Source organism: Psammomys obesus, unplaced genomic scaffold, assembly GCF_907164565.1.
Source record: "Psammomys obesus unplaced genomic scaffold, mPsaObe1.curated_primary_1811, whole genome shotgun sequence".
Classification (NCBI taxonomy): domain Eukaryota; kingdom Metazoa; phylum Chordata; class Mammalia; order Rodentia; family Muridae; genus Psammomys; species Psammomys obesus.
This window is the reverse complement of record NW_026585644.1, coordinates 31,385,515-31,410,431: the sequence shown is the minus strand read 5'-3', so window position 1 is coordinate 31,410,431 and position 24,917 is coordinate 31,385,515. Positions and strand designations below refer to the sequence as shown.

The 24,917-nt window shown below is 45.6% G+C and overlaps 1 long non-coding RNA gene across 1 annotated transcript in view; it reads left to right on the top strand.

Annotated features, from left to right (window-relative positions):
- Positions 1 to 17,484, top strand: part of LOC129687924 (uncharacterized) — a 41,314-nt gene extending 23,830 nt beyond the window's left edge. Inside the window, exons 4-5 of the long non-coding RNA XR_008721843.1 lie at positions 12,845 to 12,912; positions 17,199 to 17,484. This is a non-coding gene — a long non-coding RNA (uncharacterized LOC129687924). The remainder of the gene's footprint in view (positions 1 to 12,844; positions 12,913 to 17,198) is intronic.
- Positions 17,485 to 24,917: the final 7,433 nt, after the last annotated feature.

Genomic DNA, 24,917 nt, shown 5'->3' with positions numbered 1-24,917 from the left:
GTTTGGGTTTTCTTAGAGCTCCTTGAACTTGTAGATTGATGCCATTCTTGGCCTTTCTTCAATACTGTGACTGCACCGTTACCTCTATCCTGCTGGAGTCTATCTATCTATCTCGCTTTTCTCTCTCTCTCTCCCTCCCTGCCCCTCCCATTCTCTCCCTCTTCTCCTCCTCTTTCCCCCTTCATCCCTCACCTTCTTTGTCCCCCATTCCCTTTCTCCCTCTCTCCATTTCTGTATGTGCAGATTTCCTCTTTTATCTTCTCCTTCCATCTAGCTGTTTTTCTACTGACCTAATTTCCGGTTTAGAAGCCCGACTTCTGCTGTTAAACACATTTACTGAATCCTTAGCTAGGATTCAGTAAAATAATCCTTATTTTTTTTCCTCAGCTTCAGAACTCATATTTCTCTTCTCCATCTTTTCATTTGGTTTGCATAAAAATATTTATCAATATTAACAAATTAAACTGTTTACCAATCATAGACATGCAAAGCATTTGACAGTACAACTATGTGTCTCTTTCTAGTGTTTTTTTTTTTTTTAACACACTTTGGCTTTATGTCTCCTGGCATGCTGGGTAATGCCTTACTGAAAATTAAGCATTGTGAATGAAAAAGTGTTGAGCCTCTGGATGCTGCCTTCCTTCACAGAGGGCTATTTTCCTCCTCTTTTCTTTTTCCTAGCAGGAGGTAAAGAATCGATAGACCACCTTGATCATCAAGAATGGAGATTTTTGAGACTGGACTTCGGGCTGTGTGGGCCTGGGCTGCTCTTCCTTTGGCTTGTCTCTTCCTTTGGCACACAACCCTTCTGCTGTCTCCACTATAAGTCTCGGTCACTCGCCAGTGTCTGTCCTGGTGTGTTCTCAGCTTTCGTCCCATCAATGTGAGAGTACTTCTAATCCTGCCTTCCCAGCCTTCCAGAAGCTTCTTGCTGATGGTTTTCCTGGCTTCCTTCTTTCATATGCCATGTTCAGGAGTCAGAAGATTCTTTGAGAGGAAATCGAAGGCAGTTGCATGGTCTCTTTCTCCAGAGTCAGGGTCCTCTTAGTGGCTTTGAGCTCTAGGTTTGGTCTGCTCAGGTTGGCATGGCTGCTGAGGTTCTAGCCCAACATTTCCCTCAGTCTCATGACACCCATTTGGAACTGGAGGGGAAGCTGTGAAGGAAATGGAAGGCTCTCTCACTGTGCTTTCCTTCTCTTTAGTATCTTGGTCCCTAAAGTCCTGCTTGCTTTTATGGCTCTCTGATGACTCCTAACAGCTGTTTTCTGCAATATATTTAGCTTTTATAGTTGTTCTCTGCAGGACAGTTAACCTGACACAGCTCCTCTGTCATAGACAGAAAGCAAAGTCTCCAGAGATTTATTTTTTAAAGTGGTTTTCAGGACATGTCCTGAGGCCATTACCCATTCAGCTGTATCTCCTGAATCTATGGGAGGCATCCTCAGTAGGGGGCTAGCAAGGTCTTCTGGTATTTTCGGTGCCATCAAAACATCTTGGTAAGCACTGCTGAATGGGGTTTGCAAGTACTTTATTTTTATTTTTATTTTTTTATCGAGATTGATGCACCAAGTATGATTGCTCCTCACCAGATCACTCAGTTTCCTCTAACACCTTTTATACAACTCTCTGTGGAGTCTGCAGTCTTTTTGTTTATAGTACCATCAAGCATTTAGTTTGAAACATGTGCACACACACAAACACACAAAATACACACATAGCCTCCTTCCTCCTCTGTGTTGACTCAGTGTTCTGCTTCTTCTTGATCACAGTCAAGCTCTTTGTGGTCCCTGACTGTCAGTATCTTCGCTGGAAATAGGGGTGATGGAGATGAGGTGGAACAATGAGGCATACTCCTGGGGTCTCTCTGGCTCTGTTGATTAATCTGTATTTTATTATTTGGGTGGAAGAAGCTTGGTGAAACAACAGGACAATTTAATGGTTCTTAGGGCCACAGAACTTATTCCCTTAGATTGGCCAGCCTTGTGACAGTGGAGTCTGTTATCAGTGGAGAAAGGGGATACATGACATGGCAGAGGATCTCACAGGAACTACTGTGAGAATGTTGACAAACACCTCATGCAGCATCTGGTCCCCAACCTTCATCATTCAACCAGTTTGGATGGGAATTTTATGTCTAGAAGTGTCTACTTCCAAGTTGGTTCAAAGAATCTTCCCCTTGATGTCGCTTATATATTGTGTTATAAGAAGCCCCCCTCCCCCCAAATACTGACCAAAGTTCAAGTCTTGGATTCAGAGTTAGCCTTGGTGCTGCTTTGGAGATGTTCATTCTTTCCCCCTTCTCAGTTCCACATTGCAGGAAGTTGGAAGATCAGTGCTGACTGTTAGTGGTTCTTGGCTGGATTTAGCTAAGGAGTGATGGAAAGAGATGGGGGCCAAGAAGTAGTGGGAAGTCAGTGTATCTTCCTCCTTCCCCATTCCCTTGAACCCAGTCCTCAGCAAAAGCTGCAATGTCCATGCCCCTGTCTCTTCCAACATGGACTAGTAACATTCTAAGCATTACCGGCTGATCTGAATCCCAGCTCAAGCAACCCCGTGGCTTTTCTTGGTCCTCCAGCCTGAAGATGCCAATAGACTGGGACTCTGCTCATCGACAGGCCATCTGGGGCCTCTGTTCTTCCCCCAACTTCTTCTCTTGAGTAATAGCCATCAGCACTGTTCAGCACGATCTGTTTGAGCAATCAGAGGACTGATGCTTTCTTGTTTAGATTCTGATTGGCTTAGTAGCTAAACAGTGTTTTTACGACATCTTTCACTTTCATCCATATGTAATATAAGCATCCCGGAACACATTTTCCTCCATTTTCTTTATCACCTCCTGAGATAAACAGTATTATTCCTTCATCCAACAAATGTTTATTGAGACAAGGATGACCACTCTAGCTGAACATTGTGCTAAGGGATACAGCTGTGGACAAGCTATATCCCTAGTAGAGCTCACAGCTATGTGGGCAAGACAGGCTCAGATTCTTAGACTAAGGTGTGTTGAAACAGATGGAGTTAGGGGACTCAGAGTTAGCTAAGTCAGTCAGTGCAAGGAATGCTATACATATGTAATACTATATATAGGCACCTCAGTTTTCTCTTTCATAGAGGGGCACTCAGTTAATCCAGCTCACATGACTCCTGATATGCCCAGATTCAGCGAAGATGATGTTACCTGCTTCATAGACTCATATATAATGAAAGGAGTTGCTAGTAGATAAAGAGACAAATGCCCAGGAAACAAACTAATATCGAAAATTTATTTTTAAAAGCAGCTCCCAGGGGTGGAGCCCTGCAATGAGACAGGTGGGCATTAAGTGAAACTGGAAACAAAGCAAGAAGGGCTGGAGCCCAAATCTTGAATATAGAAGGTTGCTAGGAGGCCACAGAGTGACCAAATTAAAGCTGTATCACTGGAGGGCTTTCTGGGCAGCCAGTTAATGGCTGCCCTGGCCTGTGTAGAGTGGAGGCATGAAGATTCTTCCTACTTTGCTTGGTCAAACTGTCACTTCCTCCAAGAAAGACCATTTGCTCCTAATCTGGGCTGGGCTAGATCTTCTTGTTCCTTTTTTTATTTCATTTTTATTTTATTTTGGTCACTCCAATCACTGCCCTTTTCCCTGCTTCCTCCTCCTATTCTTTTCTTCTCCTTCTTCCACTTGCTCTTCCTCTTCTTCTTTGTTAACCTCTATTCAGCACTCATCACATTGTGGACCTTAGATGATGGCTTCTTGTGGCTGACTCTAGGTAGCAACTGAAGTCGAGGGCTTAGTTAATTCTTCCATATTTTAAGACCAAAATTTCCAAAGAGTCTCAGAGGTATGTGTGTGTGCACAATATTATCAACTTTGACGATTTCTAATCATCAAAGGCTCAAAATATGCCAAGTGTGATTTAGCATTGTGTTGTAAGTTCTGAAAAAAATCTTGGAAAGGGCCCAGATCTTCCTCCTCCTCTTTGTGTCCCTTCCTGAGGCTGCAGGTGAGTTTCATGAGCCAGCCCTGCATGCTCTGGGCCCACCATCCTCTTGCCTTCCCTAATAGACTGCACTCCAGGTCCTCAGTGGCTTTCTCGCCTCTTTGGATTCGGATTTCAATGAATCATTTATTTACATTTTATTCATAATTTTAATCATTCTGCAAACAATATTCTAATAGCATTAAACAATTGCAGAATCTAATAAAAGCCAGCTTTAACCTCATTGGAATCTCATTAAGAGGAGAGCTGCTCTTTTTTTTTTTTTTTTTTTTTTTCCTGAATTGTTGAGATTATTTTGCTGGCTTTTGTTTTGTTTGCATTACCCAGGAGATTAGGGGCATAGATGAGATCCTAGGATATGGGTTCACACCGGAACAATTCTTTTGCTCACCTTTCTTAAGTTTATGGATAAAGACACTGAAGTCCAAAGAATGGAGGGGACTTATCTGAGGTCGCATGTTAATTTCTGGTAGTTAAGAACCAGAGCTGTTACCCGTGTCCCTTAGCCCTGTATCACCTCTGTGCTATCTGTGGTGTGTGTATGTACCTGAAGGCCTGGCATGCATACTCGTGGGTTGAGAGGTGCTATCCTCAGTAAACTGCAGAGATAAGGTTCATCCTCATGTTGATGGGGTAGCCACAGGCAGTGTTTGCTGAGGTTATCATGCTACTTGCCCAGGCTTTCCCATACTAGCCCAGGAGTGTTCTATTTAGGTCCAACTGTCTGGATCAAAGGCCTCCTGTGGTCTTGTCCCTAAGGCGGGTGGCTCTTCATCTGCTATCAAAAAGAATCCACACTGGAATGGCTCACTGAGGACTTCACAGGTCAAAGGAATAGAGAGTGAAAGAAGCAGAGGGCCAGGGCAGAAAAACGTTTTATGGTCTCATCAACATGTGCATGCTGGCATCTCTGTGTCTTGGAAAAAAAACCCACTGTTAATATTAATAATTATGCTGGCTTTTTTACGGTACTTTGCAGTGTTTGCTGCTTGTACCGTGCTTTTGAATCCGTTATCTCTCCTCATCGTGCGCTGTGGGAGATGGAAGGATGGGCTTCTTTGGGGACTGAGCTATCTTTGTTTCTATAGGAGTCAAGCCCTGCACAGTGGGTGGCGCAGTATCAGAAGCAGGTACTTAAGTCACTCTGCATGAGGATATGTAGTAGAGGAGGATGCCTCCCCTCCAGCTGTCTTCACTTGGAACCCACAGCATGTTTTCCAACTGTCATTTGGGTTGTCTATGCTGATTTCCCAGCCTGGGTCTTCATTACTCATTGTGCTGAATGCTTGGCTGGACTTCGCGCCACGTTCTGCTAAAAACTGGGTCCTTCCTGTCCTGTGCCCATGGCGGATGCTAGAGTTCTCTTTCAACAAAGCTGAACTTGCATTGCAACAAAGCTGCTGTCACCAAAGGGACTTTGCCAGTTGGCACAATCCTGAATCTCCTGTGGTGGTGTGTACCCTTCTATAATAGAAACTCTAGACTATTGTAGGTAGTGGAAGGGCTGAAATTCAAGTGAAATATGACGCATGCAAGAAAACGAAGCTTTAGGACATTTTTCTGGAACTGGTTTGATCTTTCTTTCTTGGGACAGTAGGAAAAATGCCCGTGATATGCAAGATGCCCACAGTGCCTATCATAGTCACCACCCCGACCAATTAACCAGATTTCTTCTAGTTCAGAGCTCCCCAGAGAAAGGGTAAGTCAGTGACAATTCACACCCCACTTTGGTCTGTGCCTGCCTCCTCAAGCAGGCTCCTGCTTTTCCTCACCTCCTCTGCTTGCCTTTCCTAAAAAGATGTCAGGGCTGAAGACATGTCCACATCCCTCTTTTTCGAGGTCATCTACTCCACTTACTGTGCTGTCCATACTTGTCCGGGCATCTGCGTCCACCTCTTTTGTTGGATTGCTTTGGCCACAGCTGATGGAAAACTTGTGGCCTATTTTCTTGACCGAAGATGAGCCTGGGGAATGATCTCAAGTCCCTTGGTGTCAGGTAACTTCTCTGTTCCTACCTAGTACTGAACATAGGAGACGATGAAGAGGTGGTGTTTTTGGCCGCTTAGAAAACTCCCCTAGCCACTTCTGATTTACCATTCTCTACCATGGTGGCCACCTGTTTTTCTGAGGACCATCTGATTTTCCTAGGCTGTGACCAGTAGTTCAGGAGCTCCCCTGTTGTTTGCTGGGATTTCCTGGTGAAGCTGTCAGGCTGACTGTCAAATTCACACTACCCTAGAGGTTCCACATGCCAGAAGGACCTGGGAATTCTTTGCCTTTCTTCTTTTCCTGGCTCTGCTATCATGGCAAGGACACTCACTTTCATTTTTCAGTTCACTTGGGGTGCCTCTATGCCACATTCTGCTTATGTGTCTGTGACCTTCCATGCCTCCCTCTACTTTCACTAGGCAACAAGCTTTTCAATCTAGACTAGCAGAAGGGATACAGAGAGAGAGAAAAAAAAAAAAGAAAAAAGGAAACCAGAAACTGGTTTAGTGAAATTTAATTTCCAAAATGTAATTCCCTTTTGTTCCCTATGTCATTTCCCAAATGCCATGGTATTTTGTGGTTGTCAGTGACAGCATGGATGGAGGGTCCCTTGGCCATGGTCATTTGGTCACCTTTGAGTGTGTTTCATATAACCCCAGCCCTGGCTGGCTGAGACATCCCCCTTTTCACATGTTCACAGAAGGCCTTCCAGACAAATGTTATGAATAAACCAAGGCTACAGACTGCCCTTCCAGCCCCAGTTTCTTTGTGGTCCTAGCCCACTTAATGTAGAAATTACATTACGTCTGTCTAAAATTGTGCTTGTGAGTATGCTGGATAGAATTTTGACATATGTAGAAGGTTTTACATTTACTGTCTTAAGTTTTGATGTTTCTTTGCATACACCCAAACAAGAACATTGTAAAAGTGTGTGTGTGTGTGTGTGTGTGTATGTGTGTGTGTGTGTGTGTGTGTGTGTGTGTGTGTGTGTGTGTTTTAAAACAAAATAACAAGTTTTGCTCATTCTGGGTCAAGCTTTCAGTAAATAAACTGCCTCGGGGGTGGCCTGTGCCCTGTAACCTGTGAAATTTTTATGGTCTTTAAAAATGAATCTGAATAGTGTGTGGTATAAAAGCATTAGCTCTATAAGAATCTGTTTTCACAGGGCATTTGGAGGCAGGGCTGGCAGAGGGGTTCGTGTTTTACCTTGGGATAGAAATACGAATCTGTCAACCTATTTGCCCCATCCCTGGTGCCTGTAATTGCAAAGTTTAGCATAAGAGAGCCCTGACATGCCTTTTGACAAAAAATGGCGTCTCTGTTCAGACCAGCAATGGCTGCCCTCCTGGGTTTGGACGGAGAATAAGGAGTTAGAACAGGGCCCATTGTGGCCATTGTGGAGCTCCTGGTGTGTGTGTGTGCATACACGTGCATAGTAAGCCACAGAATGAAATCAGCAATTAGATTCCGTGTGAATGCAGATGTTTTTTGTAACTCCTTGTCACTTGGCCTTCTGGGCTCCCTTCCCTTCTGTGTCTACCCATGCTTCCCCAAACCCAGCCTCACCTTCCAGCTGTGGAGCTAAAGGGCTGTGGAACTGTGTTCTAACCTCTCGCCTTCTGGTGGGGAGCTGCCTATGATTTTCTGAGTGCATCTTAAAGATGCCTCTTAAATCTAGCTGTTCTCTGCTCAGGGCTGCCTCGACTATTCTGGAAGATGTAATCTCTGTCCCCCAGTGAACTACCATTCTGGATGCAGAAGGGCTTCAGTGCACGGACTGGGCTCCACTGCCGGCTCTTCCCAGGACCTGGGCCATGCCTTCACCTCTAGTGTTCTTTGATTTCCTGATGAGTAGGCCATCACATTTCTCTCTTCCCCATTCCTGTGTCATCCACCTTTGGGTCTCGGTCCATCGTGGTGATCAATAACTGACAACTGGGTGATGGATGACGTCTTTTTTCCCCTCCATAAACTAAAACCCAGCTGACACTAGTTCGTTTATATCTGAATCACCCTCATCATTCAAGGACTGATTGGACAAAGCTGGATTGAAACGTGACCCAGCTAATTCTTTTATTTTTCCCCCCAGCTCAGCATGTGCTTACTCCCTCCCATGCAGGGAACCTGTGGCTGAGAGGTGGCTGGGTCATCCTGCTTGTAGACAGTAAAGGTACAGTTGTTTAATCTCTGGACTGAGATTCTTAAGGGATCTTTTCACCCAGATTTTCTGGGAAAATAATGAAAGGACTGTGACTGTGTCTCAGAAATATAATAGTATACCATCTTTCTTCAGGAGCCAGGGGGAATGATTCCTTTGGAAAATAAGGACTTGGGGTTTCCCCACAGAATGTAAAAAATGCAGCACATCTCTTCTGTCGCAAGATTAATAACGACAATGATGATGGCAGAGGTGGTAGTGGTGATGAGCCTGTGGTCAGATCTGGCTGGACCCATTTTCTCTTTCATGATGGAGTATGGACGCATGGAATTTTAGTCTCTTGTTTCCTCACTGTCTCAAATGTGTCATCCTGATCCTCACTGCTGGTTAGCCATGGTTGTGTTGTGATAACTTCCCTGTTGCTGTGGTAACCTGTTGAAATGCCATCTAACTGTGATAGGACATTTCCCCCCTCCCCACCATGTTGGGGACTAGCCTACATGCTGTCTGGAGTCAGGCCAGCTGCCAAGTCCCCATTTTACTATCATCTGGCCAGGGAACGTGAATGTTTTATGTGCCTTGTATTGAAAGATACTCATGACTGGCTGAAGAAACACTTACTGTGAAATTTACATGGCATCCAACAGCCAGGCTCACCTATGAGCCGCCCCCATCCCCGTCATCAAATGCATGGAAGTGACTTATTGCTTTGGCACCTGGAAGATAAAATATAGAACATATTCTGAAGAAAAAGCTTCAGGAACTTCAGTGATCTAGCCTCAAAAAAAAAAAAAAAAAATCTCATCTGTACCCAGGCCTAAAAAATGTTTGCCTCATTCTTACTCTCCCCACCCACTCCCCCTGCCTCAAGTTTCCTCTCCAGGAGGGCTTCCTCTTGGTTCTCTAGTCTCCTGCATGTAGCCACATGCTTGGAGTCTCTGAGTGGTTGCTGCACAAGATCTTAAAGCAACTGTCTTTTTTAAGAGAGCTCTGGATATTTCATCAAATCATCTCTCTTCCTATCTTTCCATCTCAGGAGGTCCTGCTCCCATGAGCCAGGATCTAGAAGCCTACTGGGACCTTTCCCTCCTGTTTCTACCCTATTGCCTTTGACCTGATAGCCCACTCATCAGCCAATCCCTTTGCTAATAATACTTTTTTCTTTTCTCATTTCTTTCTTTCTTTTTTTCTCTCTTTTTTTTAAATTGGGATGACTTCTCACGCATCTCAGTTGGGCCTCAAATTTCGTATTGTAGCTGAAGATGGCCTCCTCCTGCCTCCACCTCCCAAGTGCTGAGATTACAGGTGTATGCCAACACACCTGGAAGTCCTGTTGATTCTGCTTCCAGAATCCACTCTCTGGTTCATTCTCAACATGGAAGTCTTCTTAAAACTGAAGTTGGACCAGAACACTCACCTTGTCAAAACTCATCACTGAATTCCTGCTACACTTAGAATAATATCTGAACTCTGTGTCCAGATATGCAAGGCTCTTGAGTATCTCTGGGACTCTGTCCTGTGCTTCCTTCCTCCTACTTTCCCTCTGCAGTGGCTCCATCCTGTTCTTGGCTACACTACCCCAACTCCCTTTACTAGGCCGGAGATTGGATTGCAGGGCCTCATGCCTGCTAGGCAAACATCCTTAGCCCTAAACTACATTCCAATGGCTTCCATCTGTTTGAACTGCATTTGCCTGCTTGTGGCCTTCTCTGCAGTGAGCACCATTCTTTCCCTGGCAATATATATCTTTCTTAGGTCTGTCCGGCCACTCCCTGGGAGTTTCTTCTCTGTCCACTGTGATAGACCAGGCACAGCTTCCTTGTATATTACTCACTGTGCTCCACATTGTGGAAAGACATGCTTGTCCAATTCCCCATGGCCTGGCTCCCTGCCTGGGCCATGAGACCCACCATGAGGGTAATGCTGTGTGTGTCTCCTTCAGTGTCACCAATTTTGAGCCCATGAATTGAAACAAGCAGGTGATGGTGACAGTTGGGAAGAGGTGCTAAGATTGAGGGGAAACACAAGACAGCTTTGCTGCCCTAATTCTAGATGTGGCTCCAGCCCCACAGTGGTGACAATGGGCAAGTTTGTCACTAAAATTTCTTATGCTTATTCTGTTTTTTTCTCAGCTGTTTAAGCATAAACATGGACTCAATTGTCATGCGAAAATTAGCACACAGTTTTCCTGTTTGAAATAGATGTTATCTGAAAATACTTTACATTTTGCCTTATACAGAAAATTCAAAATTAAATACAGATGTTCTGCAATGCTGTTATATTTTACCATATCATGATCATCTTTTATGGTAGACTGCCTCTTATTCTTGGTGGGAGAAAGGAGAGCATGTGTTCTTAATACCATAAAAATACTAATTTTGATTATTCATCATTGCATATATTCATTTGGCTCACTCACAATATAGCCCAAAGTAGATGTAACCCAGTCATATATCAATGGATGAATGCATGAATTATATGTATATAATGTAGAATCTACACAACCAAGTATCATTTCACAATTAAAAAGGAAATGCTGATACCTATCACAGTATTAATGGACCCCGAAACATGCTGAGAAAGAAGTTAGCCATGTAGGATGCCAGTCAGAAGTAGACAGAAAGTAGATTACTTGTAGCCTTGAGCTGTGGGGTTTGGAAGGAACTTGGAATGACTGCTAATGGATGTGGCATTTCTATTTGGAGTAATGAAAATGTTCTAAAATGGATGGTGATGATGGATGCTCAACTTTTTGCATATACTAAAAACTACAGAGTTATGTTTTCGGTGGGTGAATTCTAATGGTATGTGAATTATATTTCAATAAAGCTGTTCGAATTAATTAATTTATTGAATTAAAGTGAGAGCAGGCTGGCTCTCAGATGACAGCATGACTGAACAGGCAGCGAGGGGGGCTTTATGTCAAACGCCAACTCTGATTAGATGTGGGTAACTGATCACCCCTTCCTCTTTCCCTCTCTCCTCCCTTTCATCTTACATTTAAATATTTTGGAACCCGTGATCCAGAGATGAGTCAGGTGGGGTGGTTATCTTTCAAGAGCCGAGCTGGTGTGTGGCCAGCAGTGTGGCAAAGAGGTGTGTAAGGGGTAGAAATAGGGTGTTGCTCAGTGGGCACAAACTGGGCATTCTGGAGGGTCTACAAGAGTAGAATGTGTGCTCAGAAACATCTTTAGTCTAAGCAAATACACCAAAAGAATTCTTAGATGACTTCAGCCGACATCTGCTCTGTGGGTGATGGAGGTGTAGATATGAGCCTCTCCAGGGTTGAGGGTGGGGCACACAGCGATCACCTAGAGGTGCCAGAAGTCTGGGATCTGGCTCCTTTTCCAGGAGAACATCCTGGGAAGTTAGTGTTGGTTAAAGCAAACAAATAAGCAAGCAAGCAGACTCACCAAGTTGGCTTGGTGAGGCAGCTCAAGTGTTTGCATTTGCTGGACACCTCAGTTTGAGGCAGGCTGAGCAGTCTTCCTCGTTCCTGTCTTGCCTGATCATGGTAGAATAGAGTGGATCTTTCTCCCAGGCTAGGGGATCTAGCTGAAGGGGCCTGTTTTTGCAAATGCTTGTACAGTAGCCTTGCGAGGTCCTGGCAGGGAGAGCTGTTGCAGACTCTGTGCAAGACATTCGCCGCTAGAGGGAGCATTGAGGCGTTCTAGAGCACCCGCACTGGGCTCTGGGGCAGCGAAGCAGACTAGCAAGAAACCAGGGCTTTGGCAGCAGGGGAGGGAACGTTCTTAAGGAACCCCCTCTCTTCCCATTTGCGCTTTCCATTTAAAGATGTCTCCGAAGAAACTGGGCCTGGAAATCCTTAGTTTCTGGCAGGGTTGTCAGAGCATTCCCACCCCTATTTTGTGGGCCTTGAGTTTGGGCTGCCTGGAGTGCCTACTAGGAAGGGAGAAGACAGAGGCAAAGTGAGGCCAGGCTGGTAGATGTCCTGCCAGTGTGAGAGAACTTGGAAAAAGCTTGGAGAACAGACTGAAGAAACTGAAGAGGGCGGCCAGTGTTGCTGATGGCACGGAAGTCGGGTGTGGGGCAAGCACCCATGGTGTGCCGGTGTGCTCTGCTTTGTGTAAGGGGAACATAGGATAGCTAGTGGGCGGCCTTGTCTCTTGGGCATGATAGGCCTCCCACTCACTCAGTTGCACTAGCCTCCTATGTGCTTGGCTCCTTCTGGAAGCATGGATAAGACTGGAAATGGTGGGTGTTCAGAGCAAAACCCTTCGTTCTAGGCTACCACCTACATGCCCTCTCTGTTCTTGGACCACATCCTAGCTCTCTTATGAGCCAAGCCCTACTCTAACAGCAGGAGGCTCAAGGCCCACCCTCCCCTTCCTGCACTGGCTCTTGAGTCTGGGAGACAGATTCACTCAGCAGCTACTGAACAGAGGCAGCAGGTGTATGAAGGGATAGATGCTGGATGTGTGCCTACCCACCGCTCTCCACAGAAGCTTCAGGAAGAAGGTACCCCATCTGCACAGAGCAGGTCAGAATGGGCCTGCTGAGGCTCCTGTCACTGCTGTTGTGAATGCTGGTGATTACCATGGTTACCTGGAGGCTGGGAGCTCTGACAGTTGGAGGCAGAACAGAAGATGGCCTGGAAACCTCACTTGGGCAAGTGGGAGATCCTGCAGTAGAGAAAATGTTTTGCAAGCATTCTGATGATCTACATGTCAAGGGTCCCTTTTCTTGCTCTTCTAGGTCCTAGGAGGACAGAGAAGAGGGAAGGATTGATACTCGGACTGATCCCCAAGGAGTTCAGAGAGAAGGTAGGTGGCCACAGAGCTCCCTATATTCAATACAGATCCCTGGGGACCTAGAGGAGGGCTCTGGTCCTTCGCTCAGCATGGGACTACAATTGCTAAGTAGGATGCTTTCCATGGACACTTGCACTGCCCATGCTCACAAGCTCTAGTCCCCTTCTACACCTTGCTTCTCCAGTCTGCAAAATGGGGTTACTGTCCCTACCTACTTCATGTCAATATGGAGGTTTTCTTAAACGAACAATTTTGTGTATTGGAATGAGCAGACAGATATCAGGTCTTTGGAGAAAAGAACTTATTTATCATCGGGATCAACTCACTGAGCAGAAATTCCAGTTAGCACCTTTGCTGCCTCTCCACTGCTGGGTGAACCAAAGAGCACCGTTGCCTCTGTGAGACCATGGGGCCCTGCACAGCTGTCCAACCCTAGATCTGAGAGTTCCTAGAGCCTAGGAGGGGAGGCGGCATCTTGTGAGCAATGAACAGACACCGAGATCAGCGGAGAATAATGGAGATGGAAACCGAGGCTATGACGCACCAGCAGAAGACTGAAGGTTTCCCTCAAAAGGGCTTTGCTGAGTGCAGGAGCTTGGGAGAAGGGGCAGGGGAAATGGGGACAGAGTTCACCCCAGGCCAAGAAGGCCAGCTTTGAAGCTGTCCCTTCTTCTTCCCTTTGATACACTGTCATCATATGTTCACACAAAGAATGAGAAAACAGATACACAGAAAAAAATAGAATAAAGAAACGTCAGATCAGTTGTATGAACCAGACAGTATCTGGACACATAGATTCTATGCTCTGCCTAGTATAGAAGGTCCCCATGAATGTGGAAGCAGACGGATGCACGCAAAATGGAAACTTAGAAATGCCTTTCATCTATCTACTCTATGTAACGTGCATATATCCGTACTTTTTGGTTATATTGCTGTGTAGAATATTTTTACTTTGTTATATATCTAACACACACACACACACACACACACACACACTGGAAACTCGTTTCCCCCCTTTGAAGAACATGATGGAGTGGACTGATGGGAATGCTACCTCAGCGATTTGGGTTTGGTTCCCTGAACTCTGTACATCTGTGAACCAAGGTCAGGAGGGAGTGATGGGCTGGAGAGATGGTCCATAACCAAAGTGACAAATAGGGAGTGATGTGATCTGATGCTGTGACAGAGCCACTTTGACCTGGGCAGGACAGGCGTCAAAGGAAGGAATGGAGTGGCACCAATGTCCTGCTGCTACACAGGCCCTCTGCAAGAGCTGTGGCTGTCCTTTGATGTGGTTCCCGGTTATGATAGCCATTTCCCAGAGTTCCTTGATTCTTGAGACAGGCCATATTCCATCATCAACAACAAAAGACAATTAAGGAAGGTATCCATTCATCTATCTATCTATCTATCTATCTATCTATCTATCTATCTATCTATCTATCTATCTATCTCTATCATCTATCTATCAATCTATCATTCTAAATCTGTATCTACATCTGCCTAATCCATGGCTTTATCACCTGTATCTATATGTCTACATCTATCTGTATACATCTGCCTGTTCCCTATCTGCATCCATAGCTGTCATCTGGACTTCTCAAGGCTCCTGGAGTGTCCTCGTCTATCTAGGGTCCCTCCTAGTTGTGATAACACTGAGGCTGTAACTATGCTCAGTGAGTCAGAGCCTGTTTTATTTGCACTGATCGTTCTTCTTTCAGTCAAGTCTCTTTGGCTAATGGTCTGAACCTTAAAGACAGTTGACTTCACACATCCTCCCCATATCATCAAGGCTCACAAAGTGGTCAGTGATGACAGTGGCAGTGGTAGTCACAGTGGGGGAGAAGTTCGAATCACTGACATCTTTGTATAGCCCTAGGCCACCAAGCAGGCCGTCTTGACTGATATATAGATGGCCTGGGATGAGAAGCATGTCATAAAGCTGGACCTCCTGGACAGGGCAAGACCATATGGGAAGAGGCAGCAGCTGTGTGTGGCCCACCAGGACAGATGCTCTCCTTATGGGGTTCCTGAGTGTGCACCTTTGCACACCCAGTTCTTGTCACCTAAGATTTATTCCCAGCTTCTGGGTGGGCTGGCCATTTGAGAAGAGGAACTGCTTGGCCCTGAAAAACAATCATAGCCCCTGAAGGCTCTGCCTTTCAGTTCTCCTGTCAGACTGTTATACTCTCTCTCTCTCCTGGGGGTGCTGTTGCTCATTGCTTTATATTTATGCGGTCTCTTAGTTTGTATAAAGCCATGGAGCAAGTGTGGCTGCCATGTATGTCCTGGGGGAAAGGCAGAGCTTGCTGGATAGCAGGATGGATTAATGGGGCCTAGTTTATCAGATCCTTTGGCTAGGCTTTCTCTTCACAGATGCAGCATGGACAGAAAACGTGGGAGATTGCTTTGGATCTAGGTGATGTCATACCCTTCCCTACTTCAACTGCACCAGGGTCTTTCTATTGTGCAGAATAAGCTCTGGGCTCCTTCCACAGCCGGCCATATCTATGGACCTCCATCTTGCCATTGCGGTGCTTCCTCTCTGCTCATCCTGCTTCAGTTTCTGAAAACCCCGGGCTCTTTCCCAAACTAACGACCCAGGGCTGCTCAGCTAGATGCCCTTGAATGTCCTACACTCCGTTATTCCCTTGGCCAGCTTCCTTTCTGTGCTTCAGGTCTCAGCCCAGGTGTTGCCCCTTTAGAGAAGTCTACCCTGGATATGGTGTTCACCTTTCCATATTACACACACACACACACACACACACACACACACACACACACACACACACATCTGTGTCTCCAAGTAGCCTTCACGTGAGCTGGGCCACGTTAGATATATTTGCTGCTGTGTCCCAAACCCAGTGGGGAGCAACTTATACAATAGTTCATAGATGGGAAACAGCTAAGTAGCTGAGCAGTGTGTATAAGAATGTTTTGTGCTCTGTGACGTCACTTGCTGACTGGTGTTTTGGAGCACGGGGCACAGACATAGGCTCTTGTCATATTAACACAACAACAGAATTACACAGTGTAGGAAACATGGTGGCTGGAAACCAGGGCTTTAAGGAAAAGCAACTCAGCATTATATTTCTCACTTGGTGGGCGGGAAGTGTCTCAGTGTCCTTGGTGTTGCTGTGATAAAATACTGACAAAAAAATTTAAAAAAAGCAGCTTATGGGAAGAAAGGATTCCCCTCCATGGTGGAGGGGAATCCGAACAGGAAGTTGGAGCAGAAACCATAGAGGGACTCAGCTTGCTGGCTCAATCATGGGTTCATGCTTAGCTGGCTTTGTTATACAGCTCAGGACCACCTGCCCAGGGATGATGTCACCCACTGTGGGCTGGGCCCTCCTACATCAATTAGCAGTCAAGACCTCTCCCCACAGATAGGCCCGAAAGCCAATCTGATTTATGCTTTCCTCTTAGATGACTCTAGGCTGTGTCCAGTTGGCAAGGATAACTAGACAGAAGGCTTGGGATCCCTAACAGCTGCCAGAAGGATGCTGGGGCACTGCCATATTGTAGAAAGAGATGATGTTGTGTGTGTGTGTGTGTGTGTGTGTGTGTGTGTGTGGTGTGTGTGGTGTGTGTGTGTGTGTGTGTGTGTGTGTGTGTGTGTAGCAGACCTTAAAGGAAGTGATCTCCTCATCAGTGGAGGCGATACTGGGAATTTCCTTTTGCGAGGCTTTGGGGCTAGATGACCTTTGAAGTTACTATCAGATTGAAATGTCTGCACATCCAAAAATGATTCTGAAATGTCTTTGGAGGGTAGTTTCAATCAGCAGGGGAAAGTAGGAAGAACAGACGGTCCCACCTCAAAGGTTTATTACTTCTTGTCTTTTAGAGGGTCCCCTACCCCCCAAATCTACACACAAACACACCTCTGGCAACTTTAGCAGACTGGGTCATTTGGTGTGTGTATGTGTGTTCATGTGTGTGTGTGTGTTCACACATGTATGTGCATGTGGGGGGGCAGAAGTAAACTTTAGATACTGTTTGCAGTAGTTGCCTACACTGTGTTTTGAGGCAGTGTCTCTCACTGGGAACCGGGGATCACTGATTAAGCTACACTGGCTGCTGATGAGCTCTGGGATCATTCTGTCTGCCTCCTCACTACTGCGGTTGTGGATGTACCTATGCCATCGTGCGCCATCATGCCTGGCCTCTTTGCTTGGGTGCTAGGAACCAAACTCGGGTCCTTTTGTTTACTTGGCTGAATGCTCCCTAGCTCCAGATTGGATTATTATTGAGTAAATAATCACTCAGTGTCCCCTGCCCCCTTTCTTTCTCTCCAGGGTGGTGTATCCCTTCTCACCTTGGGAACAGTACATGGAGGTGAGAGTGTGCCCAGGCTTGGGCTTCATGTGTCTGCATTCTTGTGCTTCTCCTCTCTGCATGAGATCACCTGGATGAGCCACAGTTGTAGAAGGGAGAGACTCAAGCAGCAGCCCGAACTCATGCTTAGCTCAGTGCAGCCAACCCCAGAGAACCTGCAAAGCCCTGATTGGAAAGAAAGGCTTTCACTGTGAGGCTCTGAGACTTGGGGGATTATGTCCTACAGAGCATTATCATGGAAAAACTAACTGATGGGCATGTTCTAATGTCCTGTGCATGGACTGCATCGCCTAGACCTTTGTGTTGAAGGCACCGGGCAGAGAAAATTGCTTTGTTTCATGCCATTGAGATGTAGGAAACGGTTTCCATGTTTTCCACGAAGAGCTCCTTCCGTGGCCCTTTTCTGAAGCACGAATTGGTCACACCCACAGGATAATCCATCACTTTTATAAGAGTCTACCTCCTCCGTTGGCCACACTTCTGGAAACTCAGTCCTGTTTGTGGCTGACAAGGGAAAACGTCAGGTTTTTAGGGACGCTGAGCAGGTGGAATTCAGAGAGAGATGAGGGGTCTTCGAAGGTGAAACAAAGCACAGAAGCACTGGGTTTGCTGGGCCCCTGGGAGAGTGGAGAAGGGGAACAGCTGCATGCTCTTGCCATGAAGGTGGGTGATGGGAGGTGGACCACTCCCAAGTAACCATGGAACCATGGAACCATGTAAACACTCCTCCCTTCACCCCACCCATCGCAGACAGTTGGGAAGTGGCTTTTCCAATGACTTTGCTTCTTTTTTTTTCTTTTTTTTAAATTTTATTTTTCTCATTAGTTACATTTTGTTAATTCTGTATCCCAACTGTATCCCTCATTCCCTCCCCAGGCCCACCCTCCCTCCCTCGTCTCCTCCCTGCCCCTTTCCAAGTCCACTGATAGGGGAGGACCTCCTCCCCTTTCATATGACTCCGTTTTGTCAGGTATTTTCAGGACTGGCTGCAGAGTCCTCCTCTGTGGCCTAACAGTACTGCTCCTCCCTTGGGAGGTGGGGAGGTCAAAGAGCCAGTCATTGAGTTCCTGTTAGAAATAGTCCTTGTTCCCCTTACTATGGGAAACCAATTGATTACTGAGCTATCATGGGTCACATCCGAGCAGAGGTTCTAGGTTTTATCCTCTCATGGTCCTTGGTTGAGTGTCCATCTCAGAAAAGACCCTGTGCCCAGATATGTTTGGTCCTTGTGGAGCTCCTATCCTTTCCACATCAAACTCCCCTTCTTTCATATGATTCCCTGCACTCTGCCGAGGGTTTGGTTATGAGTCTTAGTATCTACTTTGATACACTGCTAAGTAGAGTCTTTCAGATGCCTTCTGCGGTAGACTCCTGTCATACGTTCAATGCATATCCCATTTGTCATCATACCTCGTGTCCGCTTTCTTGATTATCTTCTTTAGGTGTATAGATTTCATTATGTTTATCATATCTTTTAGGTCTATATAAGCGAGTATATTCCATATTTGTCTTTCTCCTTCTGGGATACTTCACTCAGAATGATCTTTTCTAGATCCCACCATTTGCCTGCAAATTTCATGATTTCCTCTTTTTTGATTGCTGAGTAGTATTCCATTGTGTAAAAATACCACAATTTCTGTACCCATTCCTCCGTTGATGGACATCTGGGTTGTTTCCAGGTTCTGGCTATTACAAATAAAGCTGCTATAAACATGGTTGAGCAAATGTCCTTATTGTGTACTTGAGCAAATTTTGGGTATATGCCTAGCAGTGGTATAGCTGGGTCTTGAGGAAGCACTATTCCTAGTTGTCTGAGAAAGCGCCAGATTGACTTCCAAAGTGGTTGTACCAGTTTACATTCCCACCAGCAATGGAGGAGGGTTCCCCTTTCTCCACAACCTCTCCAGCATGTGTTGTCACTTGAGTTTTTCATCTTGGCCATTCTGATGGGAAGACACAGTCATCAAAACAAAATGACTGCCCACAGATTGGGAAAGAATCTTCACTAACCTTTTATCTGACAGAGGGCTAATATCCAGTATATATAAAGAACTAAAGAAGCTGAAAAGCAACAAACCAAGTAATCCAATTAAAAAATGGGGAGCAGAGCTAAACAGAGAATTCTCTGTAGAGGAATATAGAATGGCAGAGAAACACTTAAAGAAATGCTCAACCTCATTAGCCATCAGGGAAATGCAAATCAAAACGACCCTGAGATTTCACCTGACTTTGCTTCTTACTGCGCTTGCCTCACTCTCTGAAATGAAATCTCTAACAGCTGAGCTGGGTGTGATGTGGAGAGAAGTAAATGGAGATTCACATTCAGGCATAAACGGAACGGAAGGAGTCAAAGGCCCAGAGAAGAGCATGAATGGGCTTGGAAAGGACAAAATAAAACAGTAGAGACACTTATACAGGTCTCTGCTACCTCTCAGAACAAAACAATTATGAGATAAGAGAGGCATGGATGGGAGGAAATTCTTTCATTTTTCACATTGCAAGCTGGAGACATCCAATAGGCTGTTCATGAAGAACAATAAAGAAGATACATGAACTCGCGGAAGAGGCTGTTACAAATGTGGCGGGTGGTTTTGAAAAGCCAGGGTTTTCTCCTCGCTTTCGGATAAAGCTGTCAGCTAAGTATTAAAAGATTTTCTTTTTCTTTCTCTTTTTTTTTTCTTTTGCTTTTTTTTTCCCTCCCCCAAAGCAATAACTGACACCAGTGGTTTGTTACAATTGGCAGAAAGAGTTATCATTTTTCTTTAGGATTTGGAAATGCAATCAAAGACAGGCAGATTGGAGCCCGAATTAAATGAGGCTTAAACAAACACAAAGAAAAATCTCGGCTGTTTTTTTTTTTTTTTTTTAAACAAACAAACACTGGAATTGCAGCTCCTCGCCGCTAATTTGAAGCTCTAAAGAATTTGACACTCGCACTTGATAAAATAGCGCCAAGCAGAGTGGCAGGTACTTTTCCCGCTAAGAATTGAACATTCTCATCATTTTATGAGAGTAAAAAACCCATTGTTTTGGGATACTCTTTAGTGAAACCTGTCTGGCAGTTTAATGGGAAATCAGAGAGGACTTTTTCTTCTGTTGACTTGAGAACAGGTTAATTCTTTCTGGGATAAATTAAACAAATGAAAGATCTGGGGTATGGGGGCGTCGGTTCTGTGTGGCTGATTGCACATTTGCTCTGTCTTTGGTTCCTTAGTATCAACTTCCCCCTGAAGTCATAGACACATCTGCGCCAAAGAGTTACCCTTAATGTTGCTACAATAATTTTGTTTTGATTCATCCTGAGACAGAAAGCCTTCTTAGAGTCAGAAATCTCCTAGTTAGCATCAGCTGCCACCTCGACACAGTCCAGAGTTCTCTGAGGGAGTCTTCATTCAGGAATTTCCTCTGTCAGATTGGCTTGTGAGCATGTGGGTCATTTTCTTGATGGACGTGAGAGGGGTCAGCCCTGGGCAAATGTTCCTGGGTTGAATAAGAAAGCAGGCTGAGTATGCTCCCCCTGACTAAGCCCACAAGCAGCTTTTCCTCATGGTTCCTGCCTCCAGGTTCCTGTCCTGACTTCCCTCAATGGCAGGCTGTGACCTGGAAGTGTAAGAGGAAATCAACCCTTTCCTCCCCAAGTTGCTTTAGTCATAGCACTTATCATAGCAAAAGAAAGCAAACTGGAACACTTCCCCTACCTGCATCATAGGTCTAATCATCAGGATGGACGCAAATATCCCCCGAGAAGACAGGAATCTGTCCACACGGGGTTGCCTTGTATTTTAGGCATTTGATCATCTTATCCACAGGCCTATGGACAAGATTCTGTGATTCCAAGGGCAGAGTGATTCTGAGTTGAAGATTGGTCCCTCTGTGGAGGGCAGGGACCTCCAGAGTTACCTGGTTCCAATCAGAAGCCGAGACACTCTGAGACAGTCTCACAAACGTGCTGGGAGAGAGCTGTTATGGTTTGAATATAAAATGGCCTCCTCCAGCTCACCATCCTCAGCTGGTGATATTGTTTTTGTGAGTTGTGAAACCCATTGCGGGAGAGGTCTAGCTTGGGAAGTAGGCAGCTGGGGAGTAGCGCTCGAAGTTTAGAGCCCCGTTTTATGCTCTCTGGTCCACTGCTTTGTGAAGGGGTAGCGCCACACGCCAGCTGCCTACACAGCTGTGAGCGGCTCCCTCTGCCACGCCTTCTCACTGTTCCATCAAGCTGTGAGTCAAAACCAGTTCTTCCTCCCTTAAGTTGCCTTTTTTTTTTTTTTCTTAAATCAGTCTTTTGTTTGCAGAGGCGAGTAAAACATCATAGGTATTACAGAAAAAAAAAAATATGCCACACCATCTGATTTCCTCAGTGGTATATTTTGCATTCGTAATCTACAGCTTACTTCTCTTCAGTACGAGGGCCAAGCATGGACCTGTTTGGTCTTAGGTTCCATGAGGAAGAGTTTGGAGTACTCACCCGGTGTCATGAGTGAAGGCCACTCTGCATTGTCACCGTTGTCCCTCTCTCCAGACTGGCCCAGCACAGAGTCCCCATTATCGTTTAAGTTATGGCGTGTCTCTCCAGCCTCTAGAATGCCGACTTGGAGGGGCCTTGGGTAGCTGATTAGTGCCCCTTCACTGTGAAAACTGTCTTTCATAAACTCACCTCGAAACCAGCGAATGTTTTCTCTACATTTCCACAGCAGTATTGGATATAAATTATTTAGGAGGTGCCTGTGCATAAGTGGCTCTCCCAGGATTCTCTTGTCTCTGTCCCCCAGTACCCTCGAGTGGTAGGGTCTGAGGCATAAGTGGTCATGCCCACCTTTTAAAAGAGTGGGTGTTTTGTGGATTTGAACTCAGGTTCTCTTGTTGTCATAGTAAGCATTGAGCCATCTCCTGAGCCTAAGATTTTGTTTCGTTTTTGATAGCATTTGATGAAAGTGTTACCATTTAGAGAGAAAAATTCTCATGTTTTGGAAATGTTTATAATTTATATCCCACCCCCCAAGTCCACCCATGTCCTTTCACAGTCAAATGATGTACTCAGGCAGATTCAGTTACAGGCACAGATGTGGTCTGAGTAAACAGTGAGAGTCTCATCTTCCTCAAAGGACCTTTCTGACAAGGAGTGTCTGGTGGCCATTCTGGATTTTCCACTTGACTACACCTGGAATGAACTACAATCCTGATATGGAGAGCACACCCCCGAGAGACAGCCTGCTTGGTTTGAAGTGGGTGAATCCATCAGTCCAGACCTTTGAGATAGGAAGACACACCTTTGATTAGGATCTTTTTTATTTTAATTTTTTAATTCTTTATTAATTACACTTTATTCACTTTGTATCCCCCCTATGGTTCCCTCCCTCCTCCTGTCCCAATACCTCCCTTCCTCCCCTCTCTGCACTCATGCTCCTCCCCAAGTCCTCTGATAGGGGAGGTCTTCTTTTCCTTCTATCCTAGTCAATTAGGTCTCATCAGGAGTGGCTTTTCAGAGATGGCCTGCAAGTGAATCCTTCTCAGAGCCAGTAGCTCTATCATGGCCAAGTCTCAGTTGGTCTCAGTGTCCTCTTCTACTGCACAGGGAGAAATGCCCTGCATGGACTGGGGTGGGCAGATTAAAGTCTGTAATGTGAGTCAAGTGCCCTGTGCATTACCTGGCACATAGTAGGCACTCGATAAATTTTAATCCCCCCTTTCTCGTCTTCTTTCTTCAGTTTCATCAAACATTATGATAGATGTATTTCCCGTGCAGTGTAAAGCTTTTTAAAGTGCATATAAATCAATTAAATAGGGCAATGCTGTAACTGATCATATAATGTTTATTTAAGAGATGCTAGGGGAGAGTGTGAGAGAAGATTAGGGACTTGTCGACTCCCTGCTGTGAGCTCAGTGTAAAAGGGAAGGCTGGGGGCTGGCTGGGCCTTGTGGTTGAGGATGTGGCCATCAGAGGAATGGCCTCAGGATTTGAATTCTGGGTAGGCTGCAGAGGAAAAGACAGACGAATGGGAGGACTCACTGCAATGGCTTCCTAGCTGCCCTCTGAGAGTGCAGTCTGCCAGTGAGCATTGACCTCAGCATACCTAGATGAGAAAGCTAGTAACTCTATGTTTGGTCAGACATCCTTGGGCCCCTACCTACTGCAGGGAGAGGTTAATACATCTTGCCCTCTACCCTGAATTCCTGAGGCCAGGGGTGGGGCGGGGTGGCGAGCTGTCTCCCAGAGGCCCTTCTCTATACAATCCAGGCATTTTGGTTCCTCTCCCCTTCCCTCTCTCTCCCCTTCTATTCCTACCTTTCTTTCCTTCTCTTCTTCATCTCCCTTCATCTCTCTCTCCTTTTGCTCTCCTCTCTTTTTATGTCTCTCTTCCTCTTTTCTCTCACTGCCTGCGCTTTCCCCTCCTTTCTCTTCTCTCCTCCTCCCATTGCTTTTAATAAATCTGCATTTATATAATATAGCTTTGTCTTGCCATTAACTCATTCTGTTTTATTTCTATCACTCTAGACTTGACCCTATTGCAGGGCTGTTGGTGGTGCATGCCTTTAATCCTAGAACTTGGGAGGCAGAGGCAGGCGATTTGAGATTAGGCTGGTCTATAGAGTGAGTTCCTGGATAGCCAGGGCTACACAGAGCAACCCTGTATAAACAAACAAACAAACAAACAAACAAGCATGGAAGTGTACATTTGACACTACCACTCACTCTTTGTGAGAGACAGGCAGGTTTGCTACACTTCCCCCTCCGGCTGCCTGTGAGCCTGGAAAGCAGGATGCTTGTGGTTTTCTTTGGGTAGCTGAAATGCCTGGGCAATGGGAGTGAGGTTTGCCAGAGACAGAGTGCAAAGAGATCAGGATCTCCATTCAGTGGCTGGAGAATGATTTCAAACATCCCAGCATATCTTGCTCTCTGGGCAAGTCAAGGATTCTCTTTATGCCTGCTAACCCATGCTCTAGAGTAGAATTCAGAGTAGATATAACGGGAGCTGCCCCATCATGTGAGGTGTCTCTGCTACTCTTCCTGGTCAAGCTCTTGGGCTTTCTTTTCACCCAGCATCCTTACTTCCTCCATCCTTGTGTTGACCTAGAGAAGGGAGAGGGTTAGGTAGGACTCTGTCTTTGGGGCAAGTGAACATGAGAGGCAGTTCTCTGTAGACTTTTTGTACGTCTACACACCTGTGAGCAGAGGCACCGAGGACCTGTTCTCCACATAGCAAATGCCTCGAAGGCTAGAGACAGTGTCTTTCTCTGGGTTAAGTGGGCGTTTTATTTTACTGTGTCCTTCTCAAAGCTAAGGTCAAATGGATTTTGTTCATTTAGATATGATCGGGTCTTCTAAGCCACTCAGGGTTGAAGCAGACCCATTGTGTATGCAACATTCTATCTGTTGGTCCTCTCTGCATAGCCATCCAGGATGTAGACAGGCATGAGGGACCCATAAGATGCCACAACCATGTTGCGTGATGGACTGTGAGTATTTACGTGCTTTGTTTCTGACCCATGAACCTCAGACTTTTCCCAGCATCACCGTACCATGCCAAGTTATCTTGATTTATAAATAGGATAAGGTATAGGACCATCAAAGGAGGGGAGCACTGTCCAGAACTGAGGGGAAGGGTTTGCTCACTTGTAGGAAGCCATTGCTATGCCTGGTAATGAACAGCATATGCAACAGCCTTCAGTGAGCTCTCGTG